At 39.8% G+C, this 12,145-nt stretch overlaps 1 long non-coding RNA gene across 7 annotated transcripts; it reads right to left on the reverse strand.

Annotated features, from left to right (window-relative positions):
* Nucleotides 1–6,569: 6,569 nt before the first annotated feature.
* On the reverse strand, nt 6,570–11,112 carry LOC130737924 (uncharacterized). 7 transcript variants are annotated; one of them, XR_009019035.1, is made up of 7 exons: nt 10,099–11,112; nt 9,913–9,969; nt 8,935–9,036; nt 8,611–8,840; nt 8,011–8,090; nt 7,865–7,906; nt 6,570–7,221 (listed from the first exon to the last, which is right to left on the reverse strand). It is a non-coding gene; the product is annotated as an uncharacterized LOC130737924 (long non-coding RNA). The 7 variants fall into 7 exon arrangements; XR_009019037.1 differs by lacking the exon at nt 6,570–7,221 and having other exon boundaries at nt 7,538–7,906; nt 10,099–10,702; nt 10,829–11,112; XR_009019036.1 differs by lacking the exon at nt 6,570–7,221 and having other exon boundaries at nt 7,538–7,906; nt 10,099–10,725; nt 10,829–11,112.
* Nucleotides 11,113–12,145: the final 1,033 nt, after the last annotated feature.

Raw genomic sequence — 12,145 nt, forward strand, 5'->3', positions numbered from 1 at the left:
GGACGTGCGAAAAGGACGCGAAGGAGCCATTGTAGCCCAAGAGAGAAAATTTCGAGCGCCGCAGACCTTGGCATCAGGCTGACTCCCGCCGGCAAGAGGAATCGGAGAAGAGTCTAAATGCACATTTGATGGAGCTGCTTCGAGAGGTCAAGGCAACCCACGCAGTTGAGGAAGGCGAGAAAGAGGCCAACCCGCCCCGAACGGCGTTGGATAAAAAAAAGTGGTGTGAGTATCACCGCTCAGCGGGCCACGACACGGGAGATTGCTTTACCCTGAAAAACGAGATTGAGAGGCTCATCCGAGCGGGACGATCGCAAATGAACGACCGTGGCGATCAGTGGAATGGAGAGCGGCAGCAAGGAAACCGGTACAAAGGGGTCCGCCAGCAGGATGACCGCAGGCGGGACGACCACCGCCGTACGCCAACCGCTGACAAAAAGGAAACACTGACAACAAGAAAAAAGGGGGCGGAAGAAACCTTTAATAAGGATCTTGAGCCACCAGTTGGGACAATAAACACAATCGTGGGTGGTTTTGGCGGGGGCGAAGACACGGCTTCGGCTTCGGCGAAGGCACATGAGAGCAGTGACGTCTGTGCAACAATATGAAACCCCATTCGGTTTCTAGCATCTCGATATTATGATATCATCAGCGGATTTTGAGGGAATCAGGACACACAAAGATGATCCTGTGGTTGTAATTGTTGGTACATGTTGTCTTGCATTTTGTCAAAACAACCGATTGTCGAAGCAGATGTCGTGGCATCTGATTCTGTGAAGCTAGGGCATCAGTCCTCAGCTTGAGTTTCTGTTGTGGGCCCTCTGAAGATTAATTGAAGATATGTTTTCGAGTTACTTGAGGAACAAGTAGCTATTCCAGAAGGGTTTTAATTGTGGGTTGTTATTTGTTGAAACAATCTTTGTTAAAAGATTGGTTTCTATATTTACTTGTGCAATAAGAAACCAAATCTATCAAGATTGCGTTTTGAATTGCTGTTGCTGCAATCTGTTACTTCAGCCCATGCTAACCCAAGAGCCCATGCTACCGCTGCTGAAGTCTATAAAAGGATGAAGACCTAAAACTTGAAGACCACCGAAGCTAATTGAGAGAGATCAAGTGTTTTAGGATTTGTGTTTGTGCTTTGTCCTTTGTTAGTTGTGAATTCTCTTTGCTCACTGATTTTATAAAGCAAAGAAGGGTTCTGTGTGTTTGATTGCGTTCAAACTTTGATTGTTCATTGTGTTCACCAATCACTGTGGCAGTGATTGAGAGAAAGTGAGAGAGGCTCTCATACTTAGGTTGAGATTCTAAGTAGAAATACACTGGGTAGATTAGGAAGTGAACTATGAACTGAGGTGTTCATGAGTGTCTGTAATTCCTGAATCTTGAGATAATGGATTTCCTTTCTTTGGGTGCAAACCCTCCAGACGTAGGTGAAAGTTTTTCACTGAACTAGGTTACCAATTTCTGTGTTTTGTTGTTTCTGTTTTAAGTTCTGATTTACTGTCAAGCGATTGTCGAACCTATTGTCCCAGCATCGCATAGGACATTCGTACTACAGGGAACCTGAATTACAGTAATGATAAGGATTCACAGTTTTAATGTGCGGCGAGTTCTTTTGGACTGAGGGAGCTCCGCTGACATCATCTACGGCAATGCTTTTGATAAATTGGGATTGACAGACAAAGATTTGATGCCCTATACAGGAACGTTGGTAGGCTTCTCAGGCGAGCAAGTCTGGGTACGCGGACACAATTTTTGGTATTGATGATAACGCCAAGCTGCTTCGCGTAAGGTATCTTGTGTTGCAGGTTGTAGCATCGTATAATGTCATCATTGGAAGGAACACACTCAGTCGCCTCTGCGCAATAATTTGGACGGCACACCTGGCGGTGAAATATCCGCTGATAAGTGGAAGAGTGGGAAAGATTGTAGTTGATCAAAGGAGGGTGAGAGCGTGTTACAACAACTGCCTCAGCCTATATGGAAAGAAGGGAGCTGGCGAGGGACACAGGTGTCATGAGGTTGAGGTCATTCAAGGTAATCAAGGCAGGCAGGGGGATTTGAAGCAGAGGATTGACAGGAAGATAGCAAGATCAGAGAACAGCAAAGAACAGGTTAGGATAGATGGCAGGACGGACAAGGATGGACAGTTCACGGACGCTCATGCAGAGGAGCGTTGGGCGGGTGTGATCGCAGACTTAGAAGCGTATAAATTCAGCAGAGGGGTGCTGGCGATCGAGTTCAGGCTCACGAACAGTCAAGAAAGGCGTTTGGAAAAGCTAGTAGAGGACAATTTTGACCTCTTCAGTTGGAGCGAGAGAGATGCAACGATTTTGGGGCTGCCTAGATTCAAGAAGCCGACTCTCGTGGGAACGGGTCGAGCAGAGAGAATGGGAGAAGGGGCGGTGACACAAGGAAAAGGTCAGACGAACCTCTCGCGTAGTGGCGGCGAGCGAGGTAGTCACAAGGCACTTAAGCAACCTCAAGGCGAGTCGAGAAAGGGGAAAAGGAGCCAGGCGCGTCGCCGCGCGGATAAGGGAAAAGGAAATGCAAGATATTGGAGGCCAGTGGGTTCGGCAATTTTCAAACCAGGGCCAACTAAGCGTGGCGGGCAGGAAAGCGAGTCAAGAGAAATTCCTCACTATCATGGGGCGGGCTGGCGAAAGGATCATATGACACCCCCTTCCCCCTTCCTGAGTGACGTCAACTCAGAGAGTGGAAAGAAGACGACACAAATTTTTTTCTTTCTCAACTCAACTCTTTTTGACTAACATTTCCTTAAGTATAACCAACTTTCAAATCTCAACTCAACTTGTTATCGGGATTAAGGCAAAATATCATAATCTCTTCTCAAACTCAAAATCAAAGTAGACAACGCCTATCCCTATACAATCTGAAACCTAATTCTACATCCTTACGTTTAACTCTGCTTCTTTACTGAGTCCTATTCTCCTAACCACCGACAGCTACCATGGCTTAATAGCAACCAACTCGATCTAAGCCCATCTCAATCTTTCACCTGAAAATGTTAACCACTGGAGGGAGTGAGCTACCAACAATATAAGAACATGAATGTGTCAGTAGCTCCGACTCGAGTCACATGTCGGTCGGCCACACACAATCCATATTCAAGATATATCAATATTATTATATCATAATATCATCATAGCATATCAACAAACACATACAATATGATGCAGCGTGAGTATTCACCACCTTATCACTCATTTCCTTCAGTCAGACTTCGCCCCCATTGCATCATGGGTTAAGAGGGTCCCTCGCTTGACCTTTTTAAATTATTTAGGTTGCATATGTGTGTTTTAGGGCCCGAAACTTTTAGCTTCACACTCTTCGGAAGGTCATCTCGGGAACATGGACACTCCTTACAGTCCACTCTTTACCGGACAATGATCGCTCAGTAGCTTTTCCGACAGAAATACACGACTCAACTCTTTGCCTTAAACTTCTTGCCAGCCCGACCTCAGGGATCCACGTCGTAACCGACAACAGAGGTGTACCGCCGTGTAAGTCCCGGGCCTATTCATCTCTGAACAAGGCCACCTTTGGCGTCTCTGTATTCCCACTCTCTCTAGTGGTAGTGACAGCACCTTCCTACTCCTTATTGCTTCTTGTGTTTTAATATGCCATACATTCGCCCCCTTATTTCTTCTTTATCATTCAGAGATATTCATAACTAAGATGAATTCCACAAGGCACACCTTTTGGTGCTAGTCCCCGACTTTATTGTGGCTCATGATGCGTCCCATTCCACATCATGTCCCACTCACGCCGACAACTAGTCCCTAGTACGTGATAACTTGAGCACTATCCTCGGGGGTCCATCTATGCATCAACTTTTACCTTTATTGAAACCTTTTTGAACCAAAAACAATAACTAAAAGGAGTAAACCTATTCTTCAGGGTTTTATTAAATCTACCTAACTTTTCAATGAGATTCTCCTGAAGACTACAACCATTATTTCAGAGAAAACATTTTTGGATTGCATAGGTGTCCATTCTTGTGTGCACAAACTATAATAATTCCCTCGCCTCAGGTTATCACTATGCCACATTCTTCCAAGGTCAAAGCCAAAGGCTTTATCACCTAAAGTACCACTATATCCCATAGTGTACTTATAATCCCCTTCTAACAGTGCAACATTACAATCATGCACATCCAGTCCAAACAAGTCAGACATTTATTCATCACAATCAACATTTACTTTCAGGCAATTATCATATGGCATATCATTCAATAAGCATGTTATCATAACAATCATTCATTCAAGTCATGCATATATCAGACAATCAATTCAATCAACACATAATCCAACCAAACATATAACTAAAGCAAGCACTAAAGTCACACTCAAGCCCTTATAATGAAGGTAAACTCGCTGACCTGGATATCCAATGCATTTTAACCTAAGTTCGGAGATTCCTCGTTTTGGAGTAATTTCCTTCATGATGCCTAGCGACGATCTCCTTGATTAAGTTCTCTCACAAATATTCATTCTGCAACGATTTATGATGTCCTTAACTATTGCTCTTACTTGTTCTATATGCATATGCACTTATTAAGTGACTTCTCATCAATGATCTAATTTAGGTTATTATCCTAAGGTTCCTTTAACTACTTCACATAGACACCTTATTAAGTCCACTTATTATGCTTAGTCATCTAGGTTGAATTATGTTCTTAAAGACTCTAGTAAACTTCTAATTAACTACATTGAGGTTGCATTACCTATTTACACAAACTAGTTGTTATATCCTAATTCATTTCTCTTGTACTATTTTATTTTATCTCCATCACTGATTATGGTCTACTTAAGTTTCCATTTCCCTAATTACTTTCTTACTTACTTCATTATTTAACCACGACTTCATTAGTACTTAGCTTAACCAATTAATCTCACAATAACATTAGTCATTCACCTTATTTAATCGCCTCATCTAATTCTTTACTTAATTCTTTTTCTACTATCATCTAATTATTTCATACTAATCTGATTTAACCTTACTCGATTATGGTAATCCACTAATTATCATCATTAACTTAATTAAGTCTAATCAACCACTAATTAGCTACATTAGTCCTAATTAATCAAGATTAGCTACACTTAACATTAGTCATTTTCCTTAATTAATCCTCTAATGATCCTAATTAAACATATTGTTAATCTCCACTTAATTGTTTTCTACCAAATGCTAACATCATCTAATTACCTCACATTAATCTAGTTTAGCCTCACTTGATCATGTTCTATTATACTAATTACTACCATTAACTTAATTAAGTCTAATTAGTCACTAATTAGCCATATTAACCCTAACAAGTTACAATCAGTGCTTTTCTCTCTTATTCTCAATCTGATCACAACCTTAGCAATATCAAGATTACTTTGACTCACTAACTAACCTATGTTCTTCACGAATCTACCATAATTAGTGTTTCTTATGACTTAGAATGCAAATTTTATAACAATACTCATCCTTAGACTATTCTTTCCTACTTTCAGGTCCAGTTCTATTCTTTCAAACTGTCCTACATCCTAATCCAGCAAGCACAGGTCCTCAATGTGTTGCTTTATCACCTTCATAGCCATTGCCATGGAAGCCATGAAGAGGAAAATCAAGAATTTCATTTCCATGCTTTCTCTTCTACTTTCAGACCCTAAAAACTTTCTAATATCATTCCTAATGATCAGAAAAACGTTCCAAGTTAATCCTAGCTGTTCAGAAAGCTACAGAACTCGATAAACTTGACCTGGAAGTTCATTTCTTTGTTCAGTTCGAAAATGACATGCCCAGAGCCTAAACCTATGTCTATCATGTCCTAAATGCCAAAAAAGAGCTTAGAAATACGTTGAGGAAGGTCAGAACGAACCAGAATCGAATTTCACGAGTTTTCCGGCGAGGGAGCTCGCCGAAGAAGATGACCGGAGCTGTGTCTTTCTCAGATTTTGAGGAATCTGGGAGCATGGGCAGGTGCGTCTCATGATGAGGAAGAGAATGGTGGTGGTTTCATGTAGTGGGTCGATCGGAGGAAGGCGAAAAGTCCATTTATAGGTCGGGTTCAGTAGCCGGAAACTGGGCAGGTTCGCCGGAGAAGTTCAAGCTCGTTTTTCCTCGCGATTTATTGCTCGAAGCTTCTCTAATTTCGCCCATAAATACTCTATGAACTTCCAGAAACACATTGAGACAGATATGGGGTGAATTGGATGAGAGGAAAGTGAAGATTCGAAGAGGAGAAGTTTTGAAGCTTCAATTTTCGAATTTGATAGAACTGAGGGCTTCTTACTCTGTCCCTCACATTTCTGAGTTTAAGATTAGTGTCCTAGGACCTCAGGGGCTTCAGAAGGCACGGATTTATAGAGCTAGAGTGATTAAGGTGCTAAACCAAGCTTAAGCTTAATCAATGTTTTAAATATCGGTCGCGGACACGGTCGCGGTCGCGTTTCGGTTTTCACGGTTGCGGGTATTGCGGTTGCTGCGATGTGTGTTGCGGATGTTGCGGTGTGAATGGTTCACAATTATTCCCATCTTATACTAAAACTCTCATGACTTAATTTTCTTATTAATATAAGATATTTAAAGGAAAAAAATGAAACTAATACAATAAATTTAACCAATGAATTATGCAGGCCCTTTTTATATGAATTGAGACCCTTTTTATCTTATCCTTCACACCTCCATTTGGCTCATATTAACTTTTAGGTGTCACTTTCTTATCTCTTAGTTTTCTGCTTCTTCTCTCTCCTTAGCCACTATTTCACCGACCCAAACTAAACCACACCCAGATTTGCAATACCACCAACAAAAAGCACAAACACAGGAGCGAGAAACATGATCGAATTCGATCCAATTATTGCAATTTGAAGTCTGAAAATGTGAAGATTGAGTGCTGTGAAGACCACGAAAGCAGAAAAATGGTGTTTGATTTGCAACTGCACCACCTCTCCAGCAATGAAAATGGAGTTTGCAGCTGTACCAGTCTCTGATGCGGGGAAAACGGCGTTGCGTTGCGGCCGCAATACCGTTCTGTTGCGGACGTTATTTGTGATTTTGCTTCCCACCGTGAAATTGTCCTGTTTCGGTATCGGTAGCCACTGAAACCGTTATTTCGCGGCCGGTATTCATGTAACGGAGCGATATTTAAAACCTTGAGCTTAATCAAAGTTGCACCACCAATGGAATTGCATGCATGGAGCTTCACTACAAAAAACACGGGATTTAGCGGCGGTTAGAAATGCTTTTAGCGGCGTTTATAACCGCCGCTAAAAACACCCTTAAAAACTTAGCGTCGGCTGGAGAAGCGACGTTAAACTTGGCGACACAAAAAATTTAGCGGCGGTTGTAATATAACCGCCGCTAAATTTAACGGCGGTTAAACTAATCATTTAGCGGCGGTTGCAACCGCCCCTACTGCAATTACGTTTCCTTTTGTTTTCTACATTTTGCGGCGGTTACAACCGCCGCTAATGTGAAAATTGGAAAATTTTTAAAACTCGGTTGTTGTTTCAACCACTGCTAATATAGTGCATTTTTCAGAAATGATACTTTAAAATCAATCTTTAGTAACCACATATAAGACTACCAAGTTCCAATCTATTTGTCACACAAAAATCATTTAAAATCAATCAACAATCAAAATTATCATGCTCAACATAAAGATAAAAACTTTCCACAAAAAATCCTAAGGTCATACCAATATTGGCTAAGACTGATATTTTTAATTACTAGTATAAAAATATAGAGAGGCAAAATGGTATCACTATCAAAGTATACCACTAGGGAAGCAAAATGCTATGGCTATAAAGAAGCTAAAGAGCTTGTTTGTCTCTCAAAAGGTCAATACCTTATATCTCTGGAAGCTTGCAGCCAGTCAATCAACAATTTTCTACAGCCAATAGAAATGATAAGAAAGTTAGCAAACAAATGTTGATCATGACATACACCAAAGTATAACTTTTATAGTAGTACTAAAAAAGAAACAAGTCAAACCTAATCGAAGTCATCACCACCTAAGTATGTATCACCGGAAGTAGACAACACTTCAAACACTCCATCACCAACCTAAATCACTGCAATGAAGGTAGATATACAAATCAGTCCATAGATGCCTAATAAAACTTGAAACTTGAGCACAACTTATTTTCTTAGAACATGAGCACTTGACATGGTGTAGCTGGCAGAGACTTAGCACTAGCATAATATATGTCAGCACAACGCACATTCATTTAGGCTTTTTATTAATGAATTTAAAGCACTATTTTATTTGCTTCAAACAGAAGAAAGTTAAAGCATATTTTAGCCCCCTAACACCAAGGAAATAGAGGAAGCACACAAGTGAAGAGATAGATAGTACCGATAGTGTGAAATCATAAAGGTTCAAACTGGTATCCTTCTTGTTTTACCAGTTTGCTAAGTTTATAGACTCTATAATATCACCATTTGGCTGTTCAATGCTTCATTTATCTCATGTGTGATATAGCCATGTTTCTTTTTGAACTATCAAAATATATCCTCATATGTTCTGAATTTTTTTTCCAAAGATACATAAATATGAACAAAATAATAGAGAAATTGCAGCAGAAAACACACCAAAATCCAAAATGACAACCACCCAATGGTTATATCAGTTGCGATAGGATGTCAATGACACAGCCTTGAAGAAAACTGCAAATGTAGAAAGCAAGCTTCAATCAAAAGAAATATTGAAAATACAAAATGACACAAGAAAAGGGGCACAAGCTCAAAGAAGATATATTCCCCATATCCAAATGGTCTAGTTTGGTCAAACTTAATCATCAAATGAGCTTTTATAGGATGACCTATAAGATGAACATACAAATGCCACTCATCAGCAGAATTTTTAAATTCATAATTAAGAAAAAGAGAATAGCAACTTTAAACATTGATGCTTACCAGAATAACCAACGTCTTTAGAAACCCACCAATCCTCTCTCTAATGCACAAAAGCTCAACCTAGATTTGCAAGTTGCAACATTCTAACATTCAATGCTCCTACTACGATAGAAAAAAAAATCATTCAACTATAAAGTACAACCTGGAACTCCTACTAAGTTGTTATCTAATAAAGAATAATGAGATAATCAGACTCAGGGAGTATATTAAAGAACAAGATCTAATTAAGTCAATTGACAAAGACCAAATCTGATACAAGGTAAAACAAAATTCATATAGAGTATGATGGCTCATTACATAGTCAAATTATTATTTAGAGGTGTTTCAAGCTGAACTGTCTCAATTCAAGTGGAAAATCAGATGTGGGATATATAAGGAATCTGCTTTGGTTTAAAGTAATTAGTTACTATAATAGTGAACATCATGTTCCATTTTCTTAACTTATCAGTTTCCATCTCTATGTAAATTATAGAAACTCACCCAAGTAACCATTCTCAAAAGCATGCAAGTAAAATTAGCAGGACCATGAATAGTTTTATATAGTGCTTCTATTATCTCCAAAATTAGATAAGTAGAAGTAGATTTAAACAAGTGATGCACACATGAATGAATCATCATAAGAGAGCTCGTAGTTATTTTAAGTTCAAACAGAAACTAGTTTCATCATATTCCCAGAATATTCAGAATTAATTATCCATAAAATTCAATAGAAAAGTAATTTAAACCAATCATTTCATGATTATCAAAACGAATAAGTAAAGGGGGAAAATGATAAACCTTCGTTGCTAAGTTCTTCATTGAAAGCACCGAAACACCCCAAGAGTATCAACCATCTCAATAATAATCAATCAACTTTAAATAATAGTTTTATTTCTTCAATATTAACTTCACAGGACTCTCAATCGTAGTATGCTAAAGGAGATGGAGCAGAATAGGAAAAACACTATACTAATGTGAGACTTGAATAACATTACTTACCAAATGTTGCTTGGAATTTGGCATTTTCTCATCTCCCCTGAACTTCTTTGCACGAGCCTATATACACTCAGCAACAAAGATCAAAACAACAAAATCAATTTCCACAAACCAATCCCTTGTGCCTTTGTGTGTGAATCATAGTTCAAGTCAGATTATACACAAAAGAGGATAAAATTGCAAACTAACCAGGAGTCAGAAGTTTCTGAGAGAAGATCTTTTTCTTGGCAAGTCTCCTCTTCCAATCAATGAGCTGAAGGAAAATCCCAACACAGCCACCAGGCTTTTGCACCTTCTTCTCCGTGATAGCCAAATTCTACACCGCAGAGTCACTCATTTCTGCAACACACCCCACCCCCACAACAAAGACACCACTCCCAAAAACCATAAGTAAAAACCAGCTTCCTCAACAATTGATTTCTATCCACATTGCTAAAAGCAAAAGACCACAACCCACAAAGAAAAATCCAATTTTTCAGTTCTTGAAGTGTCTCTCTCACTACATAGAAACTTTACATTCCCTCACACCAACTGGGAAAATAAAAAACAAGAAGAAAAAAACATATTTTTCTTCCACAATTGGTACCCAATTTCACACCACATCACCCTAAAAACTCATTCTTTAAGGAAACCAATGTACAATAATGTCATCCACAAAAGACATGGGAACAACCCTGCAAAGCACCTGTGCTACCCATGACAACACTGAGGTAGAAAGCAACCCTTGATGCTTCTTTCACTTTCACTATGTGTCTCACGCTTTTCCAATTCAATTTTCCACATCTCAAGCTCGCTAGATTCCAATTGCAATTTAAGCTTTTCATGAATTGGAATCAAGAAATAGGGAGAATAAAACAAACCCTAAATACCTTGAGGGAGAGAATAATGAATTGTGAAAGAAATATAAATAAACACATACCTGAGAACTACACGGAAAGCTCAGGGGAGACGTGTTTGAGGGTGCGACAGGCACAGGTGTGACGAGAGCTTGAGCGGCGAGCACATGTGTGAGGAGGGCTTGAGCGGCGAGCACAGATCCAACGAGAGCTTGAGCAACAACGAGTAGGTTATGTTTGAGAGATTGAGAGGAAAATTGAGGCCAGTGAAGCTGTGCAAATTGATTTGGGTGATGGGGTGCAAATTCGGGGAAGAGAAGTTGAGGGAAATGGGAAGAGATTTTCGAAAATGAGAAGTAAATTGGAGAGCGGTGAATAAACCGCGTTGTGCGTTCTGTGAAACATTTTATAAAGGCTTAATTGCAACTTTGGTTCCTGACATTTACAAAAGCCACGATTTTGGTCCCTCACCTAATTTAATTACAAAAATCGTCCCTCACCTAACACTTCGTGAACAACGTTGGTCCAACCGTCAATTTTTTAACGGAAGAAGCTTACGTGGCGTCTGAAAGCTTATGTGGAAGTGCCACTGGCGTCAGAATCGATTTTTCCTCTCCTCTCGGCTGTTTTTTTTATCTCATAGTGAAGCTTTGCTGTTGGGAGGCCTAGTTGTTGGAACGCTGGGATTGAGGTTGTGTCCTATTCCTCTGAGTTTTTTTGTTGTTTTTTCCTCTGAGATGTAGAGGCATGTGCCTCCCTCTCTCCAGTGGCACTTCCACCTAAGTTTTCAAACACCACATAAGCTTCTTCCGTTAAAAAATTGACGGTGGGACCAACTTTGTTCACAGAGTGTTAGGTGAGGGATGATTTTTGTAATTAAATTAGGTGAGGGACCAAAATCGTGGCTTTTATAAATGTCAGGGACCAAAAATGCAATTAAGCCTTTTATAAATAAACTTTAGCGGCGGTTATAACCGCTGCCACGAAGAAAACAACCGCCGCTAAGTTACAATCTACAATCCTAGTTAATAACATTAGCGGCGGCTGCCTCAAACGCCGCAAATAAACCGCCGCTAAATCCCAAATTTCTGGTAGTGCTTGTCCTAGGGCTTAGGGTTGCGTGGCTGAAGCTTGGAGATGATTAGAAGCAATCAGAAGTGAGGTTTGCATGGTGTAATGGTTGATTGCATGCCTAGGTCATTTGCACACAAATCCTAGGGCACCGATTGGTCGATTTCTTTATCATTTTCCATGTCGGGAAAAAACTGATGCAATATTATACTGATTCAGGTCTTATTAGTGCTAAATTAGAGTGTATTTTCCCTCTCAAGGTTCAATATCATCTCTTTAGAGTGATTAAGGTATCACCATTTTAGCTTGATTCAGGTTTCGATCACTCT

Source organism: Lotus japonicus, chromosome 2 (genome assembly GCF_012489685.1).
Source record: "Lotus japonicus ecotype B-129 chromosome 2, LjGifu_v1.2".
Taxonomy (NCBI): domain Eukaryota; kingdom Viridiplantae; phylum Streptophyta; class Magnoliopsida; order Fabales; family Fabaceae; genus Lotus; species Lotus japonicus.